This window comes from Rhipicephalus sanguineus, chromosome 1 (assembly GCF_013339695.2).
Source record: "Rhipicephalus sanguineus isolate Rsan-2018 chromosome 1, BIME_Rsan_1.4, whole genome shotgun sequence".
Classification (NCBI taxonomy): Eukaryota; Metazoa; Arthropoda; class Arachnida; order Ixodida; family Ixodidae; genus Rhipicephalus; species Rhipicephalus sanguineus.
The window spans coordinates 336,323,789-336,334,257 of NC_051176.1; positions in this window are offsets into that span (position 1 = coordinate 336,323,789).

Here is a 10,469-nt window from a genome sequence, read left to right on the forward strand (position 1 = left end):
CCCAGCGTATAATATGCACCCGAATTCAAGCACTGGGCGAACATACATGCAGTATATTGATAAAAGTGTTTTTCTCCGCATACCTAACCGACAACTGCTGATCTTTCTTAACAATCCAACCACTCGAACACCCTTTGCTGCGATGTATTCAATGTGAGCCTTCCAAGACATAGATCGGTCGTATATCACGCCCAGATATTTTGCATTCTCTACTTGCGGAATATTCTCGACAGGATAAGAAGAGCAACACGTACATAGGATCTTTCAATGAAAATGTTATTACAGAGCATTTGCTGACATTTATATACAGATGTATACCATCAAGCCAACTTTCTACGGTTGATAAGTATGATTGCAATATTTGGAATAGCTTGTGAGTATCATCTGCTGATGAAAAAATGCAATGTCATCAGCATACACATATATCTGTACGTCCTCTTGTCGGGGAATAGAACTCGTGAGAATATTTAATAATACCGGGGAAATGACTGCACCTTGCGGTACACCTCTTGATTGCGCGTACGCAGAAGACGATATGCCGCTTTGGAAGCAATAAAACGTTCTATTTCGTAAAAATTCCGCAGTCCATGCCTGAATATACATGGGAAAGTTCAGGTTGTGAAGCTGCTTCATTAAAACGATGTGCTCAACACTGTGCTTTTGCCATGTCGAGAGTGACTAACGCCGCATGTGTTCTTTCACGCTTAGCTAACTGAATACGACTTTCGAGATCAATATGCGCCTGTCATATAAAGCGTCCTGATCTAAAGCCAATTTGGGATGGATTTAGGATTCTCTCTCATTAATGAAATCTATTATACGAATATTTAAAACTACCTCGATTAATTTTACGAAATTTGAAGTTAGCGCAATCGGCCTAATGTTATAATAATATCAAGGGTTTAACATCCCAAAACCACGATATGATTATGAGAGAGGCCGTAGTGGAGGGCTCCGGAAATTTCGTGCACCTGGGGTTCTTTATAACGCGCACCTATATCTAAGTACACGGGCCTCAAACATTTTCGCCTCCACCGAAAATGCAGCCGCCGCGGGATTCGATCCCGCGACCTTCGGGTCAGCAGTCGAGATCGTCCTAATGTTGTCCAATACATACCCCTTACTCGGAACTTTAAGTAATGGTCTTACCTTAGCTATTTTCCAATCTGATGGGAGCCATGCCATTCTTACTGAGCAATTGATTACATCTAATAAATAGCCTTGGGATTCCTTATTCATAATTTTCAGCATGGCCGACGTGACTCCGTCAGGGCCCGGAGCCGCTGATGGAAGGCTGGCTAACACCTGTGATAATTCAGCGCCGGAAATTTCTTTGACGTCGTCATTACTTAATGCAAGCGAAGGAGGTGGTGATAGTTGCGAATAAAAACGAAAGCTATCATGAACCGGCATGCGCTCTCTTCCTCTTCATCTTCTGCTTCGTTCCCAGAACACGTGCGCCGATTATTCCGGCGTGGGATGCAATAACTGATGGGTGAGAGAACGATTACAGAGAGAGAGAGAAAGAGATATAGAGAAAGAATAAAATGGAATGGAAAAATTTTATTCAGTTCCTTGGGGGCATGAACTAGCACGTAGCGGGCCGCTCCCACGTCGGGACAGATAGGCCTAGCCTCTCCGTCACGCCGTGGGCTTCGTCATCCCGTAAGGCGGGGCACCGCCAGAGCATGTGGTATGAGCTGGCAAAGTCTGAGCAAAGCGCGCAAGTGTTTGACGTCTGAATTTCGGGATAGATCTTGTGCAAGAGGGCGGCACTGGGATATGCCCCAACCTGCAAGAGTCTGAGCGTCAATGCCTGACGCCTGTTCAATTTACTGTGCGGCGCCTGATACTTTCGCCTCCTCAGATAAAAGTTCTTCGTTAGTTCATTGTACGTGGCTGGGGGATCCCCATTGTCCAGAATCTCAGCGCCGCGCCAATCGGTAGCTACGCGGTAGATGACTCCTCGCGCAGCTCTGTGGGCCAACTCGTTGAGGTTGGACGGAGCGCCCTCGATCTGTCCCATGTGAGCGAGGAACCAGACGATCGTGTGCTGCTTGACTTCCTTATATCGTAGGATCCGCAAGGCTGATTACGAGACGGTACCCTAAAGCGTGGTCCCTCAATACCATGCCTAAAGTAAAAATGAAACAAAAAAATATGAATAGAATAATAAAATATAATATAAGCAATGAAGCGGCGAATTTGAATAAAAAGATAATAACGCAATTTGGAAAAGTAGAAAAACAGGAGTAAAGATTGATTTTATAGACTAAATCTCTGTGAACCTTTCAGAAACTCCTGCAGGACATCGGCAATCTTCCCGTCACTGTATCCAAGAGAAAAAGCCCCTAAAGAAAGTACTGTAACGGTCGACGTAGCCGTGTAGGTGGTGGTTGGGCTGGCGATGCAGGATTGAAAACGGCCGCATGTATAGCTGACTCCCGAGCAGCCATCAGGACTTTCGCCTCGTGAATGGTTGCTATAGAGGCAGCAGCGCTTCTGAAAAGCAAGTCAACCACTAATTCTGCCTCCGTCGCGTGGTTCCCCGCTCACGTGTGTGACGACGTGCTACCGGGCCGTCCGAACCCCAATGAGGTTGCTCGCCGCTGTGCGTGAGCACTCACGCGCCGCGACGGCGTTGAGGCTTCATCGGATTCGGAGGAGATCGGGCACAGAGACCCCTTATTAACCTTTCATGAGATCATCTCCCCCTATAAACAGGAACGCAGGCGCTTCCCGCCTCCACACCCAAAACTATGTAGATCTCAAGCGATCATGCTTAGGATGCTTCAGACGAGGTCGTATCCCTCGCGAGGTTTCCTAAGCAGGATTAACAGAGAAATTGATCCACATCGCGCGGATTGCAGGAAGGCGTTCAGCACTTTAGCATGTATGCTCCGGCAGTGTCCTGCTTTACGGCATACGTCACACACCAGCGAACAGGGACTGGGAAGAGGCCATCTCAAGTACCGCACTCAAGATCCAGTCTACGGCCGACCAGAGGACCCGTGAAAGAGCGGATAGGCATGGCGTCCCGATTTCGACATGGGAGCAGCCAGCGGTGATCCGGGGGCCCCAGCGGGTCCTCCCCGGCTAGACCCTCAAGACGTCATTTAAGTTCTTTGTCTGTCTGTCTGTCTGTCTGTCTGTCTGTCTGTCTGTCTGTCTGTCTGTCTGTCTGTCTGTGAAGGCAGCTTCGCACTAGTGGTGCCAAGCCTGAAGGAAATGCGGAGCTGGGCGGCCTTCTTTGTTTCTCTATTTTCTCCTTCTTTCTTCATCTCTTTGTTTTTCTTCTTTATTCTCTCTGTTTTTCAATGTCTTTTTTTGTCTCTGTATACTTATCTTTCTTTCTTTATATATATTGTTATTTCACTTTCTTGCTCTTTCTCTCTCTCTCTCTCTCTATTTCTCGCTTCCTTTTTCTTTCTATGTCTTTCTCTTTTTGTCTATATATATCTCTTTCTTTGATTATTTATCTTTCTTTCTCTTTCTGTTTTTCTTCGCTTTCTATCTCTCTATTTCCCTCATTTTCTTTCTTTCTATGCAATGCTTTACTCTCTCCCCTCCTCCTTTCCCTCCTCCGCACCATCACTTCCCTTTCTCACCCCCTTGCCATACTATACTATACAAAGCTATGTTATGCTCTTCTAGCGGGCCTGGATAGCCGACTTGTTACGATGCTCGCCTTTGGATCGTGGGTACGCGGGTTGGAATTTCGCCTCGTCAGGAAATTTCTTTCGGCAAGGATTTCTCTCTTTCTCTTTCTGTCTGTATGTACTCGTTCTTTCACCCATCAGGGCTATTCCGTCCCTCGCCGCACAAATTGGCGTAGGTGTTCTGGTCCCGAAGCACAAGATGAAGAAGAGGACGAAGATAGCGCGGGCCGGTTCATGATGATGATAATTGTCTGACGACGCGAAACGGCATAATGAAAAGCTTAACAGCTCCACTTTAAAATTCGGTAATGCCGAATATTTTCGTTCAGAGCAAAGAACAAAATAAAAAAAGGACAAGTAATTAAGCAAGATAACTCATTTCATACACAATTCTTCAATGTTCGATTAAAAGCTTTTTTTTTTTTGCGATCCACAGCGGCGCCATGACCCCTACGTAAGCTCCCACGAAACTCTGGTGTACCTATCAGACAAGCCTGCAGCCTTAGGCTACTGGACAACACTGTTAAATATATCTGTTTAAAATAATTTTCTCTCCGTGGCTCATCAGTATGTCTCTTTACCTTTAAAATGTCTTAGTGCTAAGACTCGACGAGTCATCAAAGTTCAGGTGTAATATAGAGCATGAGATGGAGTACAGAAGAAGAAGAAGAACGGCTATGAGGTCGCGCCATCGCGCGCTGGCAAGACGAATCGTCATCTTCATCCGCTAGCTCGAGCGGCTCGTGCAACAACGGCTTTAGAACGCACTTCGCTGCTGCGTAAGCGAATGGCATCAATGCCAGCAATGGGCACTGATGCATCGACCGGCATCAAGATTCACCGCCTTGTAGACGGTAGGGCCTCCACCTTCTCTGAAGAGTCACCATCCCACAAGGAGTCTCCCTCGATGTCACTCGATGCTAGTCGAGATGAGGCCGAAGACGTGCCCTACGTGTCCAGTGAAGTGGCCATCGAGGACGTCCTCCCCGACAACTTGGACGTTGTTGCCAAGTCACGGAACAAAGCCGAAAAACTGGTCCGGTGTGAGCTCCTCGTTGACAAGGGCTGCAAGGACGAGACCGCGTGTCAGTGCAGCGCCATACGCCGCGCAAGCACTACGCAAAGAGCCCGGTGCTACATGGCTGTATTGTGGAGCACTAGACGGCGGCAGACAGTCAGGTACAGGTAATCTTGTTATTTTGTACATGTTTTCTTTTGCAATAATCAGTGGAAAGAGGTGCCTGCGTAAAGTATTTCTAGGCTATTCTGTAATTGGTTTTGGCGGATTTTATCCCGATAAGAAAAAAACTCATTGACGATTGCGATATTCTGTAATGCGAAATTCTAACCAAGCGGTTTCAATATTTTGATTTTGCGATATACAAGGAAGAACATTTGAGAGAGACGTCTAGGCGGTCGCAATGACTTTCTACTTCGGCAGAAACAACGGCAGGGTCCGCTCAGCGGAGGCACTTTGGTTCCGCGAATCCAGAGGAGAGACAGGGGGGCTGATCAGGAGGGAGAGGGGGAAAGGGGTCATGACATCTAGACACCCTACCCCTTAACCCCCTCTAGATCCGTCCGTGCTTGCATGTCTCTGATGGGAAAGAACAGGTTGATACCAATTTCTATGCGGAGAATCTGTGCGCGGCACATCGCATTCATACGTGTGTGGTTTCCACAGTAGTCACCGCAGGCAGATCTCGGCAGAAGCACGGATTTGTTTCCTATGATAATAACGGCAGGGTTTGGAGAGTATGAACAGTCGCAACGGAAAAAGATTAGCACAAGTAACTCGGGGCGGAGCGGCAAAACTGCAACACGCGGCGCTGTTGTTCCCGAGCACGCCGTGAGCGAGAGTACCAAACACATTCCAAGGTCGCACATTCCATGTTCCAAACCGGAGGTGGCCGGCGGAAAGCACTCCAACAAACAGCTTGCATTCGAAATGATAGCTTGATCGGTGCTTATCGGTAACGTCGATGCATGCGTCAACGTTGCCCCAAACGTTAGGTGCAGCAGCGGCATCGCTTTCTGCCGGCCATCCCTGCTTTGTAAAATAGAATGCGCTTCGCACTCTCGCTATCGGCGTGCCCGTCGACATTTTGCCACTCCGCGGCCACCAGACACTCACGCTAATCTTTTTCCGTTGCGGCTGTACCGTAACATTGGTCCTGTCGCGCCCGCGCGTACTGCATAAAGAATAGGATGTGGCATTATTTATTCGTGTCTTTGTGCATTGATAGTAGTATACAGACGTCGACTCTTGAACTCAATATCAGTCACGACGGCTGGAACTTACCAGTTTCTTAGATATATACACTAGTGCTTCAACAAGGGCTTCGGCCTATCATGTAGGAAAGAAGTGTTAAATTTAAGGGCTCGCTTTCTTTGCTATGCACAATATTAATGAGCACTAACAGACAATAATGCCAAGGAAAGTATAGAGGATGTGTTTTAGTAGTAAATGTGAGGTAAATGTGAAGAAAGAAAAGTGGACGAAAAGATAGCTTGCCGCGGGCAGGGACCGAACCTGCGACCTTCGAATAACGCGTCCGATGCTCTACCAACTGAGCTACCGCGGCGGCCATCCTCCCGTCCACTTTATAGGGTATATATGTACATTTAAACGTGGGAGCGTCAGTCAGCGCCGCCAGTAGCCATGACGGCGAGTGTGGAACACTTTTTCTGCCTGTTGGCGTCACGTAGCACGTGACGCCAACATCGGACGCGTTATTCGAAGGTCGCAGGTTCGGTCCCTGCCCGCGGCAAGCTATCTTTTCGTTCACTTTTGTTTCTTCACATTTACCTCACATTTACTACTAAAACACATCCCCTATACTTTCCTTGGCATTATCGTCTGTTAGTGCTCATTAATATTGTGCATAGCAAAGAAAGCGAGCCCTTAAAATTAACACTTCTTTCCTTCATTTATAGCGAGGGTCTCGTTCTGGCAGACTTGATGCTTTCATGCAGTATGCGAGGGATTATTGGTCAGCTGCCAGCTCGTATCAAGTTCACGTGCTACGTGACGCCAACAGGCAGAAAAAGAGTGTTCCACACTCGCCGTCATGGCTACTGGTGGCGCTGACTGACGCTCCCACGTTTAAATGTACATATATACCCTATAAAGTCGACGGGAGGATGGCCACTGCGGTAGCTCGGTTGGTAGAGCATCGGACGCGTTATTCTCGAAGGTCGCAGGTTCGGTCCCTGCCCGCGGCAAGCTATCTTTTCGTCCACTTTTCTTTCTTCACATTTACCTCACATTTACTACTAAAACACATCCCCTATACTTTCCTTGGCATTATTGTCTGTTAGGGCCTATCATGTAGTATTATTGCCTTCTATACCTTAATGCGAAAGGCCATGAGTAAAAAAAATGTTTCGAGTGGTTAGTATATCCGCATGGCAAACAAGAAAACAAAATATGCTGGATGTTTCATTTTTTTTAGACAGTGCAGATTTTTTATAAAAATCCTATGACAGTGATGCTCCTGTCGTTATCGAATAATCTGCCGCAGCTCGTTAACAGCAACTCGTTATTTTCCTTTTTATTGTTGATTATACGGCAGTTTATATTAAGAAGTAGTCTGTGACAATTTATGGTCCACACATTTTTTTTTTAATCGCCAAGGTAGCACGTGATTGTAGACATTCATCATGGAATTTTAATGCCGATATCCAAACTGATCGCTCCCGGCGCGCAGGAAACGAGACCACTCAGTTACGTCAGGCCGGAACAACATGTGACAAGGAATTGATGAAATTTGAATGAATGCGCGTCGAGGCCGTATGTTTTCGTGAAAAGCGGCAAGTCATCTCACTTGCGCCCGCGGATCGCTTTACCTTTTTGGGTGACGTCTGGTGCTTACCTGTTTCTATGGGGTGCTTACCTGTTTCTACCTGTTTCAAATTTCGCCATACCGGAATTTCCTCATCACGGGAAGTTCCGGTATGGCGTAAGAGAGCGGCCGCGTTTCCAGCGCGAAGGTCGCCCTTAGTTTCGATATCGCCATGAAAATTCGTTGATGAATATGAAAAATGACGTACACGTTTCGCGATTACGGATAAATGGCTATATCATAAATCGTGGCGCGCTCCGACACTACCATATAAATAACCACGCTCAGGTCGATAATTAAAATTTAATTAAGAAGTTTTTGCTAATTCGACATGTCAATGTAACTTTAGCTGCGGCAAAGTATTTCCGCCTTGATGTAGAGTTAGTGTGTCAAAATTACAGGGGCGTGGTTGTCATAAGATTCTTGAGAAAAATCTGCATTTTCTCAAAAAAAAAAAAAAGAGAAAAGACCCAGTATATTTCCGTGAGTGCGTAACTGCCTATAACGTTTAATAGTATACGTTGTTGGGCTAGTTGGCGCCGCCATATTCTCCTCTCCAGAATCAAAGATAAAATTGTCATTGCTTGATTTAAAATGCACTGTTTCCTTACTATAAACACTAAACATTTCATTATAAGAGCAAGCAGCTGCTTATGAAAGTGGATTTAAAAAGCACTGTTTATTATCATGTGCCTCCCACGCAGCACGATAGATCCAAGCATACGTGGACTGGAACCAGCCATGAGCATCATTCTCCAGGTCTTGCAGTGCGGCACGTTGGCTTCTGCCGAGCACAGCCTCGGTGTCTTGGCCTGCAAGCCTCGGCTCCTCCTGCGATACAAGCCGCCATGTTTGTTAACCAAGGCACCGAACAGCGACACGGGCGGCGTCGCCCATCCAAGCAGCTGCATGCTTCTGGAGGCTAGGCGAGGTAAGACGACCTACACTTTAAGAGGTTTTCGGGAGCAACTGCACAGTTAACCGGAAAAAGGCGCTTTCCTCCCACAAGGGACGAACTGTGCACACGGCACGAGGGAAAGTTTGCGCACGGTACGGCAAAAAGGGCGCTTTCCTCCCTTGAGAGGGTAAAGCACCCCTTTTTGCAAGCATGTATGCCTGCGTGTTGGCTGCGTGTGCGTGCCCCACGGACACGCCAAGGTAGCAACCGGCAGCAACTATTTTGGGGAGAGGTGGGCTATAGACAACAACGCAGGCATTTTGAAATTTCCGTTCCGCAAGTGAAACGATCACATCGCCGACATATGAATGTATAAACATTTATTACACGTGTACGCATTGCATGTATACGCTCTGCTGAGCGGTACCTCGTCACCGCGAACCATGGGGGTGTGAGGACACCGTATACCTCCCATCCCCCTGGTTACGCCTGCATATTGCATACTGATCTAATGTAAGCATAGTAATTGTAATTATGAAGCAAGATAGGATGTCGGAGAGAACGCCATACCGCTACTGGAAGCCTGCTAGATGACTTTAAACCTCACCAGATTCTCACGGTCATCATGAAAAGCACTTGCTCACGAATCAGTAAAAGCTGGCGTGATGAAAAATTCGTCAACACGCTGTGTCGCTGTAGCCGACGTTTCGACAAGCGGACTTGTCTTCTTCAAGGCTGCAACTGATCTCTGCTGCAGACTTGAAGAACAGAAGTCCACTGGTCGAAACGACGGCTCCGGCGACAACCCGTGTTGACGAATTTTTCACCCCTTGAAGCCTCCATCTTCCCCCGAACTGCTTCCATCTGCCCCCGGCTCGCGTGTAAGTTAAGGAACCTTGTTACCATAGGCGTGCGCAGGTTTTTCCATAGCGGAGTGGGGGGATGTTTTACCGCAGCTCCCACCACCTCCCGCTCGTCGAGTCCGAAATAAAACAAGGTCCTCAATGTCTGCAAGAATGAAATGAAGCGATGACGTACTTTTCACAACTGCCTGCCATTGATCCCCGGCTTTCCGTCGGGAAAGGTGGGACGGAAAGAGCTCTTCGAATGCAACATCAAGATTCATAGGCCGCCCTTGTCGTCAAAAACTGACGTGGCCATAGCTCTGCACATTATGCAAGGACGTGACAGGCCTGGCCTGACTGAGTAAAAATACGGGGTAGAATTGGTGCCCCCTTCTAGATGACTGGGGCGAGGAGGGGGGAGGATTACGTTCCCCGTGCGCATGCCTATGCTTGTTACACTAACGTCTGAGAACGCGCAACGACCCGCCGGCGCCTATACATCGCCCCGCTTCCTTTTGCACTGCGCCGTCGCGTGCCGTGGTGTAGTGGTTAGCATACGCGCAGGCTGATTCAATGGTTGCGAGTTCGAATCCTGTGCGTTTTCTGCGCATTTTCTAAAATTTATTTCTCAATGTCATGTCTGTATATCGATTGCAAATAATCACATTTCTGTATGAATGTCCAAATGCTGGGCAGTCACCCGCGAACTGAGTTCTTTTTTGGCGCAAAAATAGTACTGTTGCTCCCATGAGGAGTATCGGGCAGGAGCAACTGTTAGTCCCATGAGGAGTAACCACACATGTGTAGCAGTTCGACCCTTCGCAATTACCCCCAGAAGGGAGGAATGGACGTGGCAGGTCAGCCTCGATAACCCCTCTTCCTCATTGTGGCATAACAGCGCAGAAAACGCGACCAAGAACGCGCAAACCAAAGAGCTGACTATCAAGTGGTTTCTTTATTGGAAAGGCAGAGAATATACAGGCTTGTGAACAATGACAAACGAAAAAATTGCGGCAGATCCCACGCCTTGTGGGAATCGGTTTCATGCGAAGCAGTCAGCGAGTAGCTGCCTATGCTGCATTTTTTTAATGCGAAGCATTTCTTAGCGAACCTCTGGCACTCTGATCGTTTCTATCTACGTATCTATCTATATATCTATCTATCTATCTAGCCGCCTACGTCTGGGTGCTCTCATGATCGTCTCCTTAACTTGGTGTAGACC